Raw genomic sequence first — 17302 nt, 5'->3', positions numbered from 1 at the left:
CTTCTTCTTCTGGATTTGTGTACCAGAAGCAGCGCCCCTTATGGGCCTGGAATGTTTACTACAGCGTTTCTACAGATCTATCCGGTTTCGCTTGGCTTCGTCTTTACGGAGATACTTCGAAACCGGATAGATCGAAACCGTAATGGTTTCGCCCGTTTCGGCTTCGTGTGGACGGGGCCTGAGGCACCCCCCCCAAAACGAAACCCAGGGAGGAGGTCCCAGAATAAAATCGGAATAACATTTAATGTATTATTTATAATTTCTGATTAATATATTATTATTCTTAAGGCACTTATGGAAGCATTATTCACTAATAAAACAAGAAATCCTCGACTGAACACACGAGAACATTCAGTTGGATCCACTGAGTTGTTTATTACAATTATGCTTCATTAACAAATAAGACAGAAAAATAGTCCCTTACATGTTCACAATTAACACGAGGACTAAAACAATAGAAGCAGCAGACTTTACAAATCATCAACAGGTGAGCACGTATCTTTAATAACTGAACATGTTCTGCGGCCGTTTGCTTCCCAACAAAACACAAAAAATCAAGATTCAGTTTAAAGTCATTTACAACATGCAACATTATCCCAAAGAGACACTGAGGCACCCCCCCCAAAAAACAAAACCCAGGGAGGAGGTCCGGGAATAATATCCGAAAAACATTTGTTGTTCTATTGATAATTTCTGATTAATATAGACAGAGAGAGATTGTCCGGCCGTCTGTCTGTGGTTTCTTTCTACAACTGACAAAGAGACACTGAGGCACCCCCCCCAAAACGAAACCCAGGGAGGAGGTCCCAGAATAAAATCGGAATAACATTTAATGTATTATTTATAATTTCTGATTAATATATTATTATTCTTAAGGCACTTATGGAAGCATTATTCACTAATAAAACAAGAAATCCTCGACTGAACACACGAGAACATTCAGTTGGATCCACTGAGTTGTTTATTACAATTATGCTTCATTAACAAATAAGACAGAAAAATAGTCCCTTACATGTTCACAATTAACACGAGGACTAAAACAATAGAAGCAGCAGACTTTACAAATCATCAACAGGTGAGCACGTATCTTTAATAACTGAACATGTTCTGCGGCCGTTTGGTTCACAACATGCAACACTATGCCATAAACCTCTTGGTTATTATGAATAAATATAAAATCTGCTTTCAATGAGGTTGTAAATCAGGATTATGATAAAAATGATATCAGAGCCCTTAAGACCAAAATTGGTGCCGTCTGAAATTATACAAACATTGACCATCAATAGGTATTTTATGTACAATTCAAGAGAGAACTTTTCTAACCTGTTGACGAGTCTCTCTGAGACTTAGCTGTAGCATTCTGGAGGTGTTCTTGAGTTGATTTAAATGAAAAAACTTGTGGGACCCGAATTTTGGGGCCCACAAGTGAAGTGGTCCCCACGAGATTGGTGGGTTAACTCCTTTTTGGCCCCACAGGTGATGGTATGGGAGAGCACACACACACACACACACACACACACACACACACACACACACACACACACAAGAAGGGTGCTGAGGGGGGTCGGCGGGGCCGCTCCCTCTCTGTGTCCCCCTCTCTCCTCTCTCTCTCTCTCTCTCTCTCTCTCTCTCTCTCTCTCTCTCTCTCTCTCTCTCTCTCTCTCCCTCTCTCTCTCTCTCTCTCTCTCTCCCTCCCTCCCTCCCTCTCTCTCTCTCTCTCTCTCTCTCTCGCCCCAAAATTCGGGTCCCACAAGTTTTTTCATTTAAATCAACTCAAGAACACCTCCAGAATGCTACAGCTAAGTCTCAGAGAGGGTTCCATAAGTCACGATTTGGGAGATGGGTGTGTATTTGTGTGTAGGATTTGCTCCCCTAGCGACAAGACTTTGCCAGTACACTTTGATACACACTTCAGGAAGTGTGTATGATTAGCCCCGCCCCTCCGCCCATCCAGCCAATGCGAATCGTTCTACTGCAGCAATCAGTCGTGGCGTTCACTTAGTGCCCATCCAGCCAATGCGAATCGTTCTTCTACTGCAGCAATCCGTCGTGGCGTTCAATGAACGTTCACATATGCCTACAGACCTGAACTTCATGGCTCCCTACAGGTAAGAACATTTTGTTAATTATTTTGTCATTAAATACGTTCATGAAGCGCGAGTGTTTAGTACCATTAGACCTGTCCTAACATTGCTGATACTTTGAACTGTTTAATGCTAAATGTTAACAAACGGAATAGTGGCAGAATTACCTGATTACATGAAACGACCAGCGATGTTGCTAACTTTAGCCCCGCTTAGCTGCGTCAATTACGTGATTTATTTTCATGACATTGACCACTGTGCCAAAAGGATGCAGCAGTATTTTTGCTAAATCAAAAGCTACGTTTATGCCGAAAATAAACGTGGACATTGAATTAACAAATATGAGCTAGTGCAAAACTCAGCACTCACTTGATCGGCTGGCGGCCGAGTGTGAATCGGCTGGGATGAGGATCAGCACCGCTAAATCTGAGGCCATGACTCTTAGCAGGAAACCGGTGGATTGCTTACTCCGGGTAGGAAATGAGTCCTTAGCCCAAGTGAAGGAGTTCAAGTACCTCGGGGTCTTGTTCGCGAGTGAGGGTACTATGGAGCGTGAGATTGGCCGGAGAATCGGAGCAGCGGGGGCGGTATTGCGTTCGCTTTACCGCACCGTTGTAACGAAAAGAGAGCTGAGCCGCAAGGCAAAGCTCTCGATCTACCGGTCGATCTTCGTTCCTATCCTCACCTATGGTCATGAGGGCTGGGTGATGACCGAAAGGACGAGATCGCGGGTACAAGCGGCCGAGATGAGTTTTCTCAGAAGGGTGGCTGGCGTCTCCCTTAGGGATAGGGTGAGAAGCTCAGCCATCCGTGAGGAACTCGGATTAGAGCCGCTGCTCCTTTACTTAGAAAGGAGTCAGCTGAGGTGGTTCGGGCATCTGGTAAGGATGCCCACTGGGCGCCTTCCTTGGGAGGTGTTTCAGGCACGTCCAGTGGGGAGGAGACCTCGGGGAAGACCCAGGACTAGGTGGAGAGATTATATCTCAACACTGGCCTGGGAACGCCTCGGGATCCCCCCGTCAGAGCTGGTCAATGTGGCCCGGGAAAGGGAAGTCTGGGGCCCCCTGCTTGAGCTGCTCCCCCCGCGACCCGACCCCGGATAAGCGGATGACGATGAGGAGGAGCTAGTGCAAAACAGGGATGCTAAACTAGGATGCCCGGGTGTTACGGTTTAACTGGTGACCCTTTTAATCTGTGACTTTCCCCATTACCTTACATTGAGAGGTCACCAATTAACACGGTCACCAGTTTAAACCGAAACACCGGGCCTGTCGGGATTATTAAGCTCCGTCTTCCTTTCATAAGGGATGGGTTATACCCACAGAAAGCTTATGGTGCGGATGATATTGAGTGAACGGAGCGTTCCCTCTTCGTCATAACTATCAAACCAAACAGCCTTCACATTCACCGAGCGAACATTATGAAAGTAAAATGCACATTTCTCGCTAAAAATGTTTCCATAAACGCATTTAATGGCGTAACTATGTTACTATTTCCACCCAGAATAAAGATAGTTGTCGGCTGTGGCTGCGCTGGAGTCCGAGGTAGGAACCCCAAACGCCGCCGTGTTTGGGTGATAGAGCTTAGATCGGGTTAGATTAAATAATCTCTGATATAAATAACAATAATCGGGTTAAATAACTTCACATGGTGTGTCTGGTGTGTTTCCAGCATTCGTAGTGTTGATCAGCAGAGAAATAGTCCGCCAAGACGTTGAGGTTGCTTAGCAACCAGAGACTCTGTCCATGCAAGTGACCGGAGCGTTCCCTCTTCGTCATAACTATCAAACCAAACATCCTTCACATTCACCGAGCGAACATTATGAAAGTAAAATGCACATTTCTCGCTAAAAATGTTTCCATAAACGCATTAAATGGCGTAACAATGTTACTATTTCCACCCAGAATAAAGATAGTTGTCGGCCGTGGCTGCGCTGGAGTCCGAGGTAGGAAACCCAAACGCCGCCGTGTTTGGGTGAAGAGTATAGAATAGAATAGACTTTATTTGTCATTGTGCATTGGATACACAACGAAATTTGTTTGTGCAACCACTAACAAAAGTGCAGTTGTGCTGGGTGGAGGGTAGGAGTGTAGTGTGATTATTAAGTTCTGTGATGGCCCTGGGGATGAAACTGTTCTGCAGTCTGGAGGTGCGGGCTGTGGTGGCCCGGTAGCGCCTGCCAAAGGGTAGCAGGGTGAAGATCGGGTTAGATTAAATAATCTCTGATATAAATAACAATAATCGGGTTAAATAACTTCACATGGTGTGTCTGGTGTGTTTCCAGCATTCGTAGTGTTGATCAGCAGAGAAATAGTCCGCCAAGACATTGAGGTTGCTTAGCATCCAGAGACTCTGTCCACACGGTAAAAAACAACCTATAGAATTTACCCAATTTATAATAATAATAATAAATAATACATTTCATTTAGAGGCGCCTTTCAAGACACCCAAGGTCACCTAAGTAACAATTTGCATCTACTTTGGTTGGGTAAATTTCAATCCAATATTTTGAGTAAAGACTACCTACATTGAAAAGCTATGAAATACCAAAAGAAATTAGGTAAGGTTTACCTAAGATTATTCAATACAAATTACTCAAAATAATTTAGTAATATTAACTCAAGATTGTTAGCCATTATTAATCTACTTTATCATTAGTAATAATTAGCTAATATGACTAATTAACTATTACCTATTCAGGGAAGGTTAGATTTACTTGAAGTTATTTTCAGACACAGCAGACACAGTATTGATGAAATCAACTTGTTTATTGATGAAATCAACCAAATGATCAAAAGTATATTGAAGAATATTCGAGAGAATCACAAAACATATTCAAACAATAATATATATGCATATATATTTTTTATCGAACTCAGTCCGGGTTAGGTGGGGCCAGGTCCCGGTCCTGGAGAGCCAGGTCCTTGTCACGGCGGGACACTGCTGCTCCCATCACCACCTGCATTGTGTGAAAGTCATCCCTCGAACCAATTACTTTAACGTGTGCGCGTTTGATACATGATGTTCTGAAAAGTCTGACACGAGGCCGAGCCACTTGTTAGCATTACTTAAACAGTTAGAAAATTAAAAGGTTTCTGGACGAACATTTATGTTTGAATGAACGTGGGTCGTCTTTTAGATATCACAAAAAAATGTAGTCAAGGCAAGTAGACCGCTTGTTTAAATACTTTTTCCGCAAGCCGACAGGCCAACTAGCATTTTAAGCCGTTACTTAGCTTAGCTAGGCTTCATTTGATGTTAGCATTAAAATAGAGGTATGAATACATGGTGTATGCACAAGCTAATTGTGTCTATGTACATCACATGGTATTTATTTGCGACTTCAACTTAGTCGAGACATGGATACCCCTGGATATGTTTATAACATTTTTACATTTAAGCCTATGGCGGTCCCCGTGCTCAGGCGAAGCCTGTTGAAACCGGTTTCAAACCGGTCGGCGGCAATGTGACACTTTGACCGTGCGTCTCAATGGTCCGAAATACAAAACTCTTTACTATTTACATTCCCGATATGATACACAGCAACATTATAAACAGGAATCATAGCTTACCTTCAATCCAGACAATAAAATGCAGCAGCTCCAGCCGACCGCAACCAACCTCCAACGACGACGAGCAGAAGTGACGACACTGACGAGTACGAGTAACCGCCGCAGTTCTTGACATGCGTATTGTAGAGCAAAGCTGATGGTCTTTGGGTATTTTTTATGATCGTTTTTTAGGTAGAAGTTGTTACTGTTAAAAAATAGGTAGTGTAGGTAGAATTTACCCATTATTATAAAGTTAACTTGCTAATCAATATTCGTAAGTACATTTTAACCAATTTGCAGGGATTGTATTTACCACCCTCTAAAATCATTTTTTACAGTGCATGCAAGTGAACGGAGCATTCCCTCTTCGTCATAACTATCAAACCAAACATCCTTCACATTCACCGAGCGAACATTATGAAAGTAAAATGCACATTTCTCGCTAAAAATGTTTCCATAAACGCATTTAATAGCGTAACTATGTTACTATTTCCACCCAGAATAAAGAAAGACCGTCGGCCGTATTCTTCTGTCCAAGCTCACTACTCTCTGCCAGTGACGTCGGGTCAAGCTCAACGCTGATTGGCTATCGCGGCCAAGCGTCACGCGTTGGAGCGTTGAAAGTTCAGATTTCTGAACTCCGGGCGTTGGCGCGTTGGGCGCGTTACTGCGTTTACGTGCGTAATTACGTGCGTCTGACGCACCTAAAGGCCTCTACATACCTCCGGATACGGACAGTTTCGTCCGGTCCCGGAGGTGTTTCGTCTTATCTATCTATCTATCCATCCATCCATCCATCCATCCATCCATCCATCCATATATATATATATATATATATATATAGAGAGAAACACCTCCGGGACCGGACGAAACTGTCCGTATCCGGAGGTATGTAGAGGCCTTAACGCCCCTAACGCGACGCTTCATCGCATGTAACGCGTCTACGCGCCTATACCAATGGTTCCCTATGCAAAAATGCCGAATTTTGACGCCCCTAACTCGTTTGGTGTGGCCGTACCGTTAGAAACTCAACAAAAAGCAAATTAATAATAAAAAATAGACGAAGTGTTGACTACATAGCCTGGAGCTAGCCGCGAGCAGCCACCGATCGATCTCTGCTGTTTGTTGACGGTAACAAATTCATGATGCCGCAGTGTTAATAATACTCAGACGATTTGGGAGTTATGCCCTTTCTCTATCATTTTCATAGTGAGGCAACATGATCGATATCTTTTTTGTGGAACTATAGTGCGTTTACGTCCTGCACGGAGGGATACATCGGTGAGCTGCAGCTGGCTCTGGGACCGGTACGCGGTATCTAGGTATCTCGGTAAAAAAGTAAACAAAGAGATGACACGGACGATCATGCCTCGATAATGTATTGTTGCAACTTGCAAAAACATTCAAGGCAAACCTAACCCAACATCACTGAAAAATAATCATTTAAAAATGTGTGTGAGTAATCGGTGTAGTCACAAATGAATCGTTGAATTGATCCTCAGTAAGCTATGTTTGATTTGGAAAACACGTCTTTCATGAAAGTAACATCATCTTTTCTCCTTCCTCTCTTCTCTCCTTCACTTCTCCTCTCTCTTCTCTCCTTCCTGCTCCTCTTCCTCTCCTCCCTCTCTCCTTCATCTCCTCTTCCTCTCCCCTCCTCTCCTTCCTATCTCTTTCCTCTCTTCTCATCTCTCCTTCCTCTCTTCTTCCCTCCTCTCCTCCTACTCTCAGCAGTGTGTAAAGTGCAGGGTAGCAGTGGAGGGAGCGTTTGATCCGTGGTGCGGGGCCTCCAGGAGGCGTCAACCCTGTCATTTAGCTCTAAGAGGATGGCAGGGTGTTGGGAAAAACGGTCTGTCTAGTTACTGGACCAGATGAAATGAGACGGAGAGGTAATAAAGTCTATCGGCACGAGGACCTTGGATTTATTAAGTAAAGTGACAACGGTTATACAGAGTCATAAAGCATGAGAAATCGAATATGTCTAAGTCCCTAATCAGCGCTGATGGTTCGTCCAGAGCTTCGCCTCCGTGGAAGGTCTGCTGCAGAAGAAGGGCTGAGTTCCTGTGTGATACACTCTTATGCTGTATCTTCCTCTCGATGAGGTGTGTGCGTTTGAGATGTGTATGGTTCTGTGTGTCTTTGGTTGACCTTGCCTCCCAGACTCTAGTGTATGCATGTATATCTTCTTGTGTTCTTCCTGACGGGGGAGAGTCTCACAGAGTCTCCTGCTTGTGGCCCTCCCGTTCTGAGGATGAAACGGTGCATTGTCTGAGTGTTTACCATTTGCCGGGAGGAGAGATGGGGCCTTGGTTCTGGCCTTCACCTGACCATGTTCTCATGTGTGTGTTATGTGTTAAAAATTGACTATATTGTAACGTGACTGCCATGTGTTGTGCTCCTCAAGCTAGGGTGGGAGTTAGCTATATTTATAATGTACATGTGATGTGCTCAGCAGGTTATTTTGCCCAACATATCCCCCTCAAGTCGTCGCAAGACGACTTTTACTCATTAGGGGTACGAGGGATAGGACTTCAGCGCGGGACTACCATCATAACACTTTTTAGAAATAACAGAAAGAAGGCAAAATGATCATAAAAACAAACAACCATGAGCATGGGACTAAAATAAGTCGCTGGACCGGGTGTATGGGGAACCACGTGGGAGAAACGCCACCCATGCTTCAAACATGGGTGTGCCATACACACCCCACCTAGGGGGTGGCATCCACCCCGGCCTTACATCGCGAACAGGCAATACCAAGTAAAGTGGCAGCAGGTAATACACAAAAAACAAACATACCACAAGCATACAATAATACAAAAAACAAATATCAAACGATACCCAAAAACAACAACAACAACCAACAACAAAACTAACACCAAACCCTAATAATAACAACGAAATGCAACAATAAAACAAACAGTAAACAATAAACAAAAATGCAACAATCACACAAATACTACACAATAACAATCACAGGAAAGAAATGCAACCATGAAACGTGTCCCTAAATAATATTAATAATAATAGAAAGATATGAGGTAGATAACGAATGGCAATCCCCCTCAACCCATCCCCAGATGACCACACACTAAGGATGTGAGGAGGAGTTAGCTGGTCGTGTAACAATAAGCAATCACACGCATGGGGTATTCGGGGCAGGCCCGGGGCACGGGAACAACTGAAACCACGGAATAGTCCTGAGCGTCATCATGGGCAGGTGGTCGCAAGGCGCCACCTGAGCGTTAAACCCTTTTATTCAACTGCGCTCAGGACCTCATCTGATAAACGGGCAATCAAGGCCCCTGGAATCTCGCCCGTGTGTATCCCCGAGCTCCATCTAGTGGGACAGCGATATACACAACAACATTTATGTTCCCGGCGTCGGTTGCGTAGACGCGGGCATAGATATGGGAGCGGCTAAAAACAGTGAAGCGTACAGAAGCGAATACAGCCAGGGGCGCCCTCAAGCCTTAAGGGAACGGGCCGCAGCCCCTGGTACCGGAACGCAGATCCCTGGTCCGGGCGACGTGGGCGCATCAGGTGGAAGGGGGGGTGGTGCCGTTGGCGGGGACGGGAATGGGGCAGCCCACCTGGAGAGGTTACTAGCACGTCACAGGCGGGGGTATGGGAAGGGGGGTGTGGTGGTGGGGTTTCAGCATACGGTGGTGGAAACAGGACGCCGGGGCCGTGCACCTGGAGAGGCCACTAGCACTCACGGGTAGGCGTCCGGCTCGGCGGGGACACAGTCGATGGTGGGGGTTGGGAGTGTGTAGGGGAACTCGTACTCAAAGTCAGGGGTTGCAGGGCGAGGGAGGCCATACTCACAGTCAAATTTTTCAGGCACCATCTGGTCGTCCAGGGGAAGCCCGTCCAGGCTATCCAGAAGGGGCATGAGGGGGGCTGCTTCGGAGTAGGGAGGGGGCTGTTGTTTCTCCTTCTCGAGGGCCGTGGTGATGAGGCGTGAGCAGAGGGTGCGGGCACAGGGGATGCAGCAACACCCGCAGCAGACCACAATCCCGACAAAGCAAGCCAGGGATGACAGGACGGCCATGAGAAGGCCTTTCCACTTGCCGAACATGTCCGTCATCCATTTCTCCATGGGGTTGTCGATCCCAGAGTCCTCTGCCATCTGGACGGAAAGAGCTCGAAGGCCGGCCAGGGCCCTTGTCACCGACCCGTCAGGGGCCGTGTTGTTGGGAATGAAGGTGCAGCATTGAGCCCCAAACATCGAACAGACCCCCCCTTTCTCGGCCAACAACATGTCCAGGGCTAGACGGTTTTGATACGCCATTAGAGAGGTGGCGGCCAGTTGTGAGGCCAAGCCTTCTACCGCGTCGCGAGTCAGGTTGGATAGGCGCTGGACGTTGTAGTGAATGTAATTAATGCGATCTACGTTTTTGTTGGGGGTGATTGGAATTATGGCAGAGATAAGGGGTATGTTCTCGAAACCCGCGGCTATCTGATCTGCTAACTTAAACTGGTTTGGAACGCCCCGGGGAATGCCTATGCTATCCATGTACGTGGGGGTGTTCTTGGTTAGGTCAAAGTGGTCGGTGAGAGCGGTGTCGCGGCGGTGTCGAGAGGTAGTTTGGTTATCGGGCCCGGTCGAACCCCGGGTAAAGAGCGTGACGGGCATAAGTAGGCGCACTATAATGCAGGTTCCGGACCATTGTGCCGGGAGTGTAAGTCTAAGGGTGAATTTGTCACAGGACCAGAATAGGTCCTGGCGTCCCAGGCCCGGCTCGGTCATGTTGGGCCAAAGCGTAACGTTCGTGGTGGAGTGGCACCACGACGGCGGCACCGCCCCAACATTTACCGCACCGACCCTGGTGACGCAAGAGTGGGTGTACTCCCCAGGGGAGTACACCGGGGGAATTGAGTCGTTAAGGCCGGGTGGAAACAGAGAGCTAAGGAGGCCGCAGCCGGCCGGTTTGGGGGTAACAAACAGAGCTAACATGCAGTGAGAACCGATGGGGTCACTGGTAAAGTCGAACAGTACTGGGGTCGAGATTAGATGGGGGCGAGCTGACGCACAGGCTACGCAGTCGGACAGCCCCTGGAATCGGACAGTAGCAGCAATCCAGCTAAGCCATGCATTATCGTCTGCGTAGCCGGTCGCGAGCGCGATGGAATCGTGGGTGGGGAGCCGCCCCACGGAATCTAAATCAAAAATCGTAACCGGGCCGTCGCGAGTCATTATGGGTCGGACCGGGGGTTTAGGAGTTGTCGTGTTGGCCCTGGAGGCTGGTGCGGTGGGTGTGGTGGGGGCCTTTCTGAAATTTATTTTCAACAACGCCGTCGTGTCCGGGCCGGACTGGGATACCCCGAACACGAGATAGGCAGAGTCCGTATTTACCCCGCATGCCCGGGTCGACCCTAACGTGGGTTTGCCCCAGCCTTGGTACGGGTTGCTGGTAATGTTCCTGAGGGTAAGGGTGATTCTGCCGTTCGCCTGTAGTGCGGCCGTTACGACCGGCCTGGGGAGAGTCTGAGAGCGGTTAGTCACATAGTACCCCTGGTGCCTCCCCGTCATCCATAGTACATTTCCCCATCCTCGACACCAGCTCTGGCTGTTGTCCGGGGACGTCATTACCCCGTTGCCCTGGACTCCCGCGAAGGAGCCCTTGGGAGCATCGCAGATGTATGCATCGTACTTCTCCCAGGCTGCGGGTCCGCCTACGCACGGAACGACGTCGCATAGGAGGAAGGTATAGGCGGCGCTGGAACCATAAGTATAGGTTAGGGATAGCCCACCGTATTTGTTGAGGCAGGGGTCGCTGGGGGACTTGGCGGCTTGCAGGGGTGTCTGTCTCTTGCGGCGGTGTGGACCCTGGGTTGGGGGTCCCGATGAGGGTTGTATCGTCGTAGACGGGGGCGTGATGGTGGAGGACCTCCCCGGGATGGCTGTATGGAAGTCCATTCCCCACAGGATGAAGAAACCCATCATGGCCCCGGTTATTCCTACCATGCCGATGATGCAACGTCTATTGGTCCGGGCCTCCTGTGGCGTCAGTGGTGGTCTCATGGTGCAGCCGTGCGAGGTCGCGTTGAACGGTAGCCAGGGTGCGGGCATGCGGGTTGTCGGCCTTGCGGGTGGTAGACAGATGGTGCCAGCGGGCGCCGCTCCTTCCTGAAAGGGAGACAGAGAAGGGGGTGGCCAGAAGTACCTTATAGGGGCCTTCCCACCGTGGCTGAAGGCAGTGTCTCTTGTGGACCCTGACCCAGACCCAATCCCCGGGATTGACGAGGACGGGGTCGGGATCTGCGGGGTTCGGGAGGGAGGTGACCTGTGTGTACAAGGCTCGGGAGGCGAGAGTCAGGGTTCGAGTGGAGAGGGGTGGGATTTCATGGTTCAGGTCCCCGATGGTGGATACTGTGGCTCCGGTGTCGACCATGAAACGAATCGGGGTCTGGTTTACGAGCCCGTCCACCATTGGGGCTCCCGTTCCCAGGTTCACCACCTGGGTCCCTTGTCGTCCTTGGTCTTTTTGTGCAGATGGGATTTTTCGGCTAGCTCCTTGATCTGCATCCTCACGAGTTGCTTCTTCAATTCCTCGTAATCATCATCCTTTTCAAGTCGTTTGTCTTTCTCGAGTCGGTGGTGGTGATCAAGGTGATCCACCCATTCCGTCCATGGCTCGGAGTGCAGTGCCACCACTGTCTTCAGTCTCCTCTGGACCGTGGGTGGCAGTCCCTGTATTATTGCCCGCTGGAATGTCTGTGTCGCCAGTTTGCTACTGTGTGGGGGACAGTCATTATTATCCGTCCACAATCCTTCGGCCCTTTCTATGTACTGAAAGATAGATTCTTCAGGTTTGATGGTCAGGCCGGAGATTCCCATTCTGCCTGCGTCGGCTGGGAAGAGCGCCCTGAGACTCTTCCAGAAGAGGTTTCGGTAAGCGTCGAAGGGGGTGTTGTCAGGTAGGGCCTCAGTCTTGGTCAGTGTCTCCAGTTCAATGGTTCGTCTGGCACCGTGTGCCCTGCCGATGATGGCTCGTATGTCTCCCAGGGTCAGGAGATCGCCAGACGTCTCAGTTTCAAATCTTCTGATCCAGGCCGAGGCTCCTGCCGTGAGCGTTGGCAAGTGGGCGACCAGGGTGGTCATGTCCCGGTGGCTCCATGGTGTGTATGCTGCTCTTCCCTCCGCATCTATCAATAGAGGTGCCATAACAGCCTCTTGTATACCTGGCCGGGGGCGGCGGGGCTCGCTCTTATTGGTACGGGGGTCCCTCAAGTGATCTGGGTCAGGGCTGAACTGGGAGGGGGTCATTAATGGGGAATGTAGGGTGCATGAGGCGGGGGCTTTTGGCTGGGACTGAACTGGTGTTGTCGATTCCAGGGGACAGAACAATTTTGGGTTGGATGCCATGGGTAGGTGAGCCCTCTCCGGGGAGGGTGGGGGTGAGTGGCTGTCAGTGGGCCGGGAGGCTGAGAATCGCTCTCTGTCTTGGCTTCTCTGGTGTTCGTCTTGCCAATCCTCTCCGGGGGCTCTTCGTCGCTCGTCCGACATAGTGGGCGCGTTCGCCGCTTCTTCTTACAGCAGCCTGGTATGGGGTGGTCGGGGTTGTGGACGCCTTTACACTGAAGGCCGGATGCGGGGAGGTTTGTCTTTTTAGCTTTATTAGTAACTGGGATAATTCTTCTAGCAGGGGGTGTCCTAGAGTCGGGGTTGGATTGGTATTGATGCTGTCTAGTAGGGGGCGGTGTAGTTGGGGAAGGGCAGAGTCGGAGTGGTCCAGTAGGGGGCGCTGTAGTTGGGGAAGGGCAGAGTCGGAGTGGTCCAGCAGGGGGCGCTGTAGTTGGGGAAGGGCAGAGTCGGAGTGGTCCAGTAGGGGGCGCTGTAGTTGGGGAAGGGCAGGGTTGGAGTGGTCCAGCAGGGGGCGCTGTAGTTGGGGAAGGGCAGAGTCGGAGTGGTCCAGTAGGGGGCGCTGTAGTTGGGGAAGGGCAGAGTCGGAGTGGTCCAGTAGGGGGCGCTGTAGTTGGGGAAGGGCAGAGTCGGAGTGGTCCAGTAGGGGGCGGTGTAGTTGGGGAAGGGCAGAGTCGGAGTGGTCCAGTAGGGGGCGCTGTAGTTGGGGAAGGGCAGAGTCGGAGTGGTCCAGTAGGGGGCGGTGTAGTTGGGGAAGGGCAGAGTCGGAGTGGTCCAGCAGGGGGCGGTGTAGTTGGGGAAGGGCAGAGCTGGAGTGGTCCAGTAGGGGGCGGTGTAGTTGGGGAAGGGCAGAGTCGGAGTGGTCCAGTAGGGGGCGGTGTAGTTGGGGAAGGGCAGAGTCGGAGTGGTCCAGTAGGGGGCGCTGTAGTTGGGGAAGGGCAGAGTCGGAGTGGTCCAGTAGGGGGCGCTGTAGTTGGGGAAGGGCAGAGTCGGAGTGGTCCAGTAGGGGGCGGTGTAGTTGGGGAAGGGCAGAGTCGGAGTGGTCCAGTAGGGGGCGCTGTAGTTGGGGAAGGGCAGAGTCGGAGTGGTCCAGTAGGGGGCGGTGTAGTTGGGGAAGGGCAGGGTCGGAGTGGTCCAGTAGGGGGCGCTGTAGTTGGGGAAGGGCAGAGTCGGAGTGGTCCAGTAGGGGGCGCTGTAGTCGGGGAAGGGCAGAGTCGGAGTGGTCCAGGAGGGGGCGCTGTAGTTGGGGAAGGGCAGAGTCTGAGTGGTCCAGCAGGGGGCGCTTTAGTTGGGGAAGGGCAGGGTCGGAGTGGTCCAGTAGGGGGCGCTGTAGTTGGGGAAGGGCAGAGTCGGAGTGGTCCAGTAGGGGGCGGTGTAGTTGGGGAAGGGCAGGGCTGGAGTGGTCCAGATTTGGCGGAGGGGGAGGTGTGGCTTGGGACTGAGTGAGAGAACTCAAAAAATGGCGGCTGTGGTGCTATAACTCTGTGTGACCTGTCTAACACATGAGAGCGGATGAGTGGCTAGGTGGTAACTCTTGTCACTCTTGGAGGAGGAGAAAAGGAGGAAAAAACAGGGGGGGGGGGAAGCAAAAAACAACAACAGGGCCTGGAGACGTTATTCAATACATCCAGATATTCCTCATAGCCAATAATCGTTGTCTATCTTTATTGATTAATCTGTTTCAACAGGCTAAATCGCCAACCAACGCGACAAAGAGATGTTGTTTAGTATCGTAGTTTATCTATGCGACAGGTCCAGTAGTAATTTAAAGAAACACAGTAAAAGAGATATCCTTTAACTTTGTCAACTTATCTAGGTCTAGTTTTAACGAGTCAAACGGTAAATTGAAGCAACACAGTAAAAAAGTTATTTATCATTGTCAATTTATCTAGGTCCGCAGGTTAAGCCATAGACCGAAGCAATACGTCAGAGAGACATTATTCATTATTATCAATCTGTCTATTCTTTCCTTTACCCGTTTTAACGGGCGAAGATAGAGCGGACCACGCATACACCCACTGACTCACTCACAGATTCTCTCTTTCACGCAGACGCACACAGACACATATCAACAGACCTTTCGTTCTGTCTCTCACAGACGCACACAGAAACATATCAACGGACCTCTCATTCTGTCTCTCGCAGATGCACACAAACATATCAACGGACCTTTCGTTCTGTCTCTCACAGACGCACACAGAAACATATCAACGGACCTCTCATTCTGTCTCTCGCAGATGCACACAGAAACATATCAACGGACCTCTCATTCTGTGTCCCGCGCCCACAATCATCAGACACGGCAAAATAGCGTTGAGCACAACAAAGCAAGCAAGCGCTGCACACATAGCGTTGAGCATAACAAAACAAGGAAACGCTGCACACACACACCCAGGTTATCATTGAATGATTTATTTCTATATTTAGCCGGCTCACAGATACGCTTGTTCTCTTTTTTTTTTTTTTTTTTCTCTGGGCCTCTCACACGCACACACACATAGTCTCTCCGTCTCAACCTCTCTCTCTCACTCGCGCATACACACACTGTCTCTCTGTCTCTCTCTCACCCATGCTCTCCTATTCTTCCACCCACGCTGACTCTCGTTCTCGACTCCATACACACGCACTTGCTCTCTGGTCGTGAAGGTGGGGGTGAGAGGTCTCTGCTATCCCTAGTCTGCGTCAGTTCAGGTGTCTGTCCGTCAGTCCCCGCATATGCAATGAATATATAGCTTACCACATAGAATTATTTAATATACGAACAAAGAAGGGGACTCTAACCCCCCTTTAGTCACAGGTGGGGACTTTAACCCCAGCCCGAGGGACTCCAACCCCCTTAAGACATAGGTGGGGACTCTAACCCCACCCCGAGGGACTCCAACCCCCTTAAGACATAGGTGGGGACTCTAACCCCACCCGAGGGACTCCAACCCCACCCGAGGGACTCCAACCCCCTTAAGACATAGGTGGGGACTCTAACCCCACCCGAGGGACTCCAACCCCCTTAAGACATAGGTGGGGACTCTAACCCCACCCGAGGGACTCCAACCCCCTTAAGACATAGGTGGGGACTCTAACCCCACCCCGTGATACACTGGTGGGGACTCTAACCCTCTTGATACACTGGTGGGGACTCTAGCCCTCTTGATACACTGGTGGGGACTCTGACCCTCTTGATACACAGGTGGGGACTTTAACCCTCTTTACACAGGTGGGGACTCTAACCCTCTTGATACACAGGTGGGGACTCTAACCCTCTTAATACACAGGTGCCTTTATTACACATCCATTACTTGGCCATCGGTAGTCTTGTATCACTATGCCCGATTCTTATAGGCCCTATGGTCTCGAGGGTATTCTTTCACCATGCAACAAGCCGATATTCGATGTGTCACGCGTTCAGGGTCAATCGGGTTTATGGGGAAATGCTGGGATGCAGCTCTATTCGTCCCCACGAGATATCCCGTAGCGAACCGCTCTCACAGTCTCACCTCCTAATGTGGTTCCTATATAACTATGCAGAGTTTGGATTTCATCAACAGGTTCTGCCTACCTTTTGTTGGGCGTGCACGAGGTGAGACTGCAGGAACCGGTCCGGTGCTCCGGGGTCCCGAGGTCGTGCCGCTCTCCGTCTCTCGTTTCCCAGTTGCGTGTTCAATTCAGAAAAAATTCACGTCGGAGGTCACCAAATTGTTGGGAAAAACGGTCTGTCTAGTTACTGGACCAGATGAAATGAGACGGAGAGGTAATAAAGTCTATCGGCACGAGGACCTTGGATTTATTAAGTAAAGTGGCAACGGTTATACAGAGTCATAAAGCGTGAGAAATCGAATATGTCTAAGTCCCTAATCAGCGCTGATGGTTCGTCCAGAGCTTCGCCTCCGTGGAAGGTCTGCTGCAGAAGAAGGGCTGAGTTCCTGTGTGATACACTCTTATGCTGTATCTTCCTCTCGATGAGGTGTGTGCGTTTGAGATGTGTATGGTTCTGTGTGTCTTTGGTTGACCTTGCCTCCCAGGCTCTAGTGTATGCATGTATATCTTCTTGTGTTCTTCCTGACGGGGGAGAGTCTCACAGAGTCTCCTGCTTGTGGCCCTCCCGTTCTGAGGATGAAACGGTGCATTGTCTGAGTGTTTACCATTTGCCGGGAGGAGAGATGGGGCCTTGGTTCTGGCCTTCACCTGACCATGTTCTCATGTGTGTGTTATGTGTTAAAAATTGACTATATTGTAACGTGACTGCCATGTGTTGTGCTCCTCAAGCTAGGGTGGGAGTTAGCTATATTTATAATGTACATGTG

The 17302-nt window shown here is 49.7% G+C and overlaps 1 protein-coding gene and 1 long non-coding RNA gene across 3 annotated transcripts in view; both read right to left on the bottom strand.

The window, feature by feature from the left end:
* LOC132446491 (uncharacterized) overlaps positions 1 to 17302 on the bottom strand; it is a 79784-nt gene that overhangs the window by 31733 nt on the left and 30749 nt on the right. The window lies entirely within an intron of this gene.
* Positions 4838 to 5969, bottom strand: LOC132446535 (uncharacterized). The gene is made up of 2 exons (XR_009522910.1): positions 5657 to 5969; positions 4838 to 5043 (listed from the first exon to the last, which is right to left on the bottom strand). It is a non-coding gene; the product is annotated as an uncharacterized LOC132446535 (long non-coding RNA).

The sequence above is a fragment of the Gadus macrocephalus genome, chromosome 18 (assembly GCF_031168955.1).
Source record: "Gadus macrocephalus chromosome 18, ASM3116895v1".
NCBI classification, from domain to species: Eukaryota; Metazoa; Chordata; class Actinopteri; order Gadiformes; family Gadidae; genus Gadus; species Gadus macrocephalus.
This window is presented reverse-complemented; position numbering and strand designations above follow the sequence as displayed.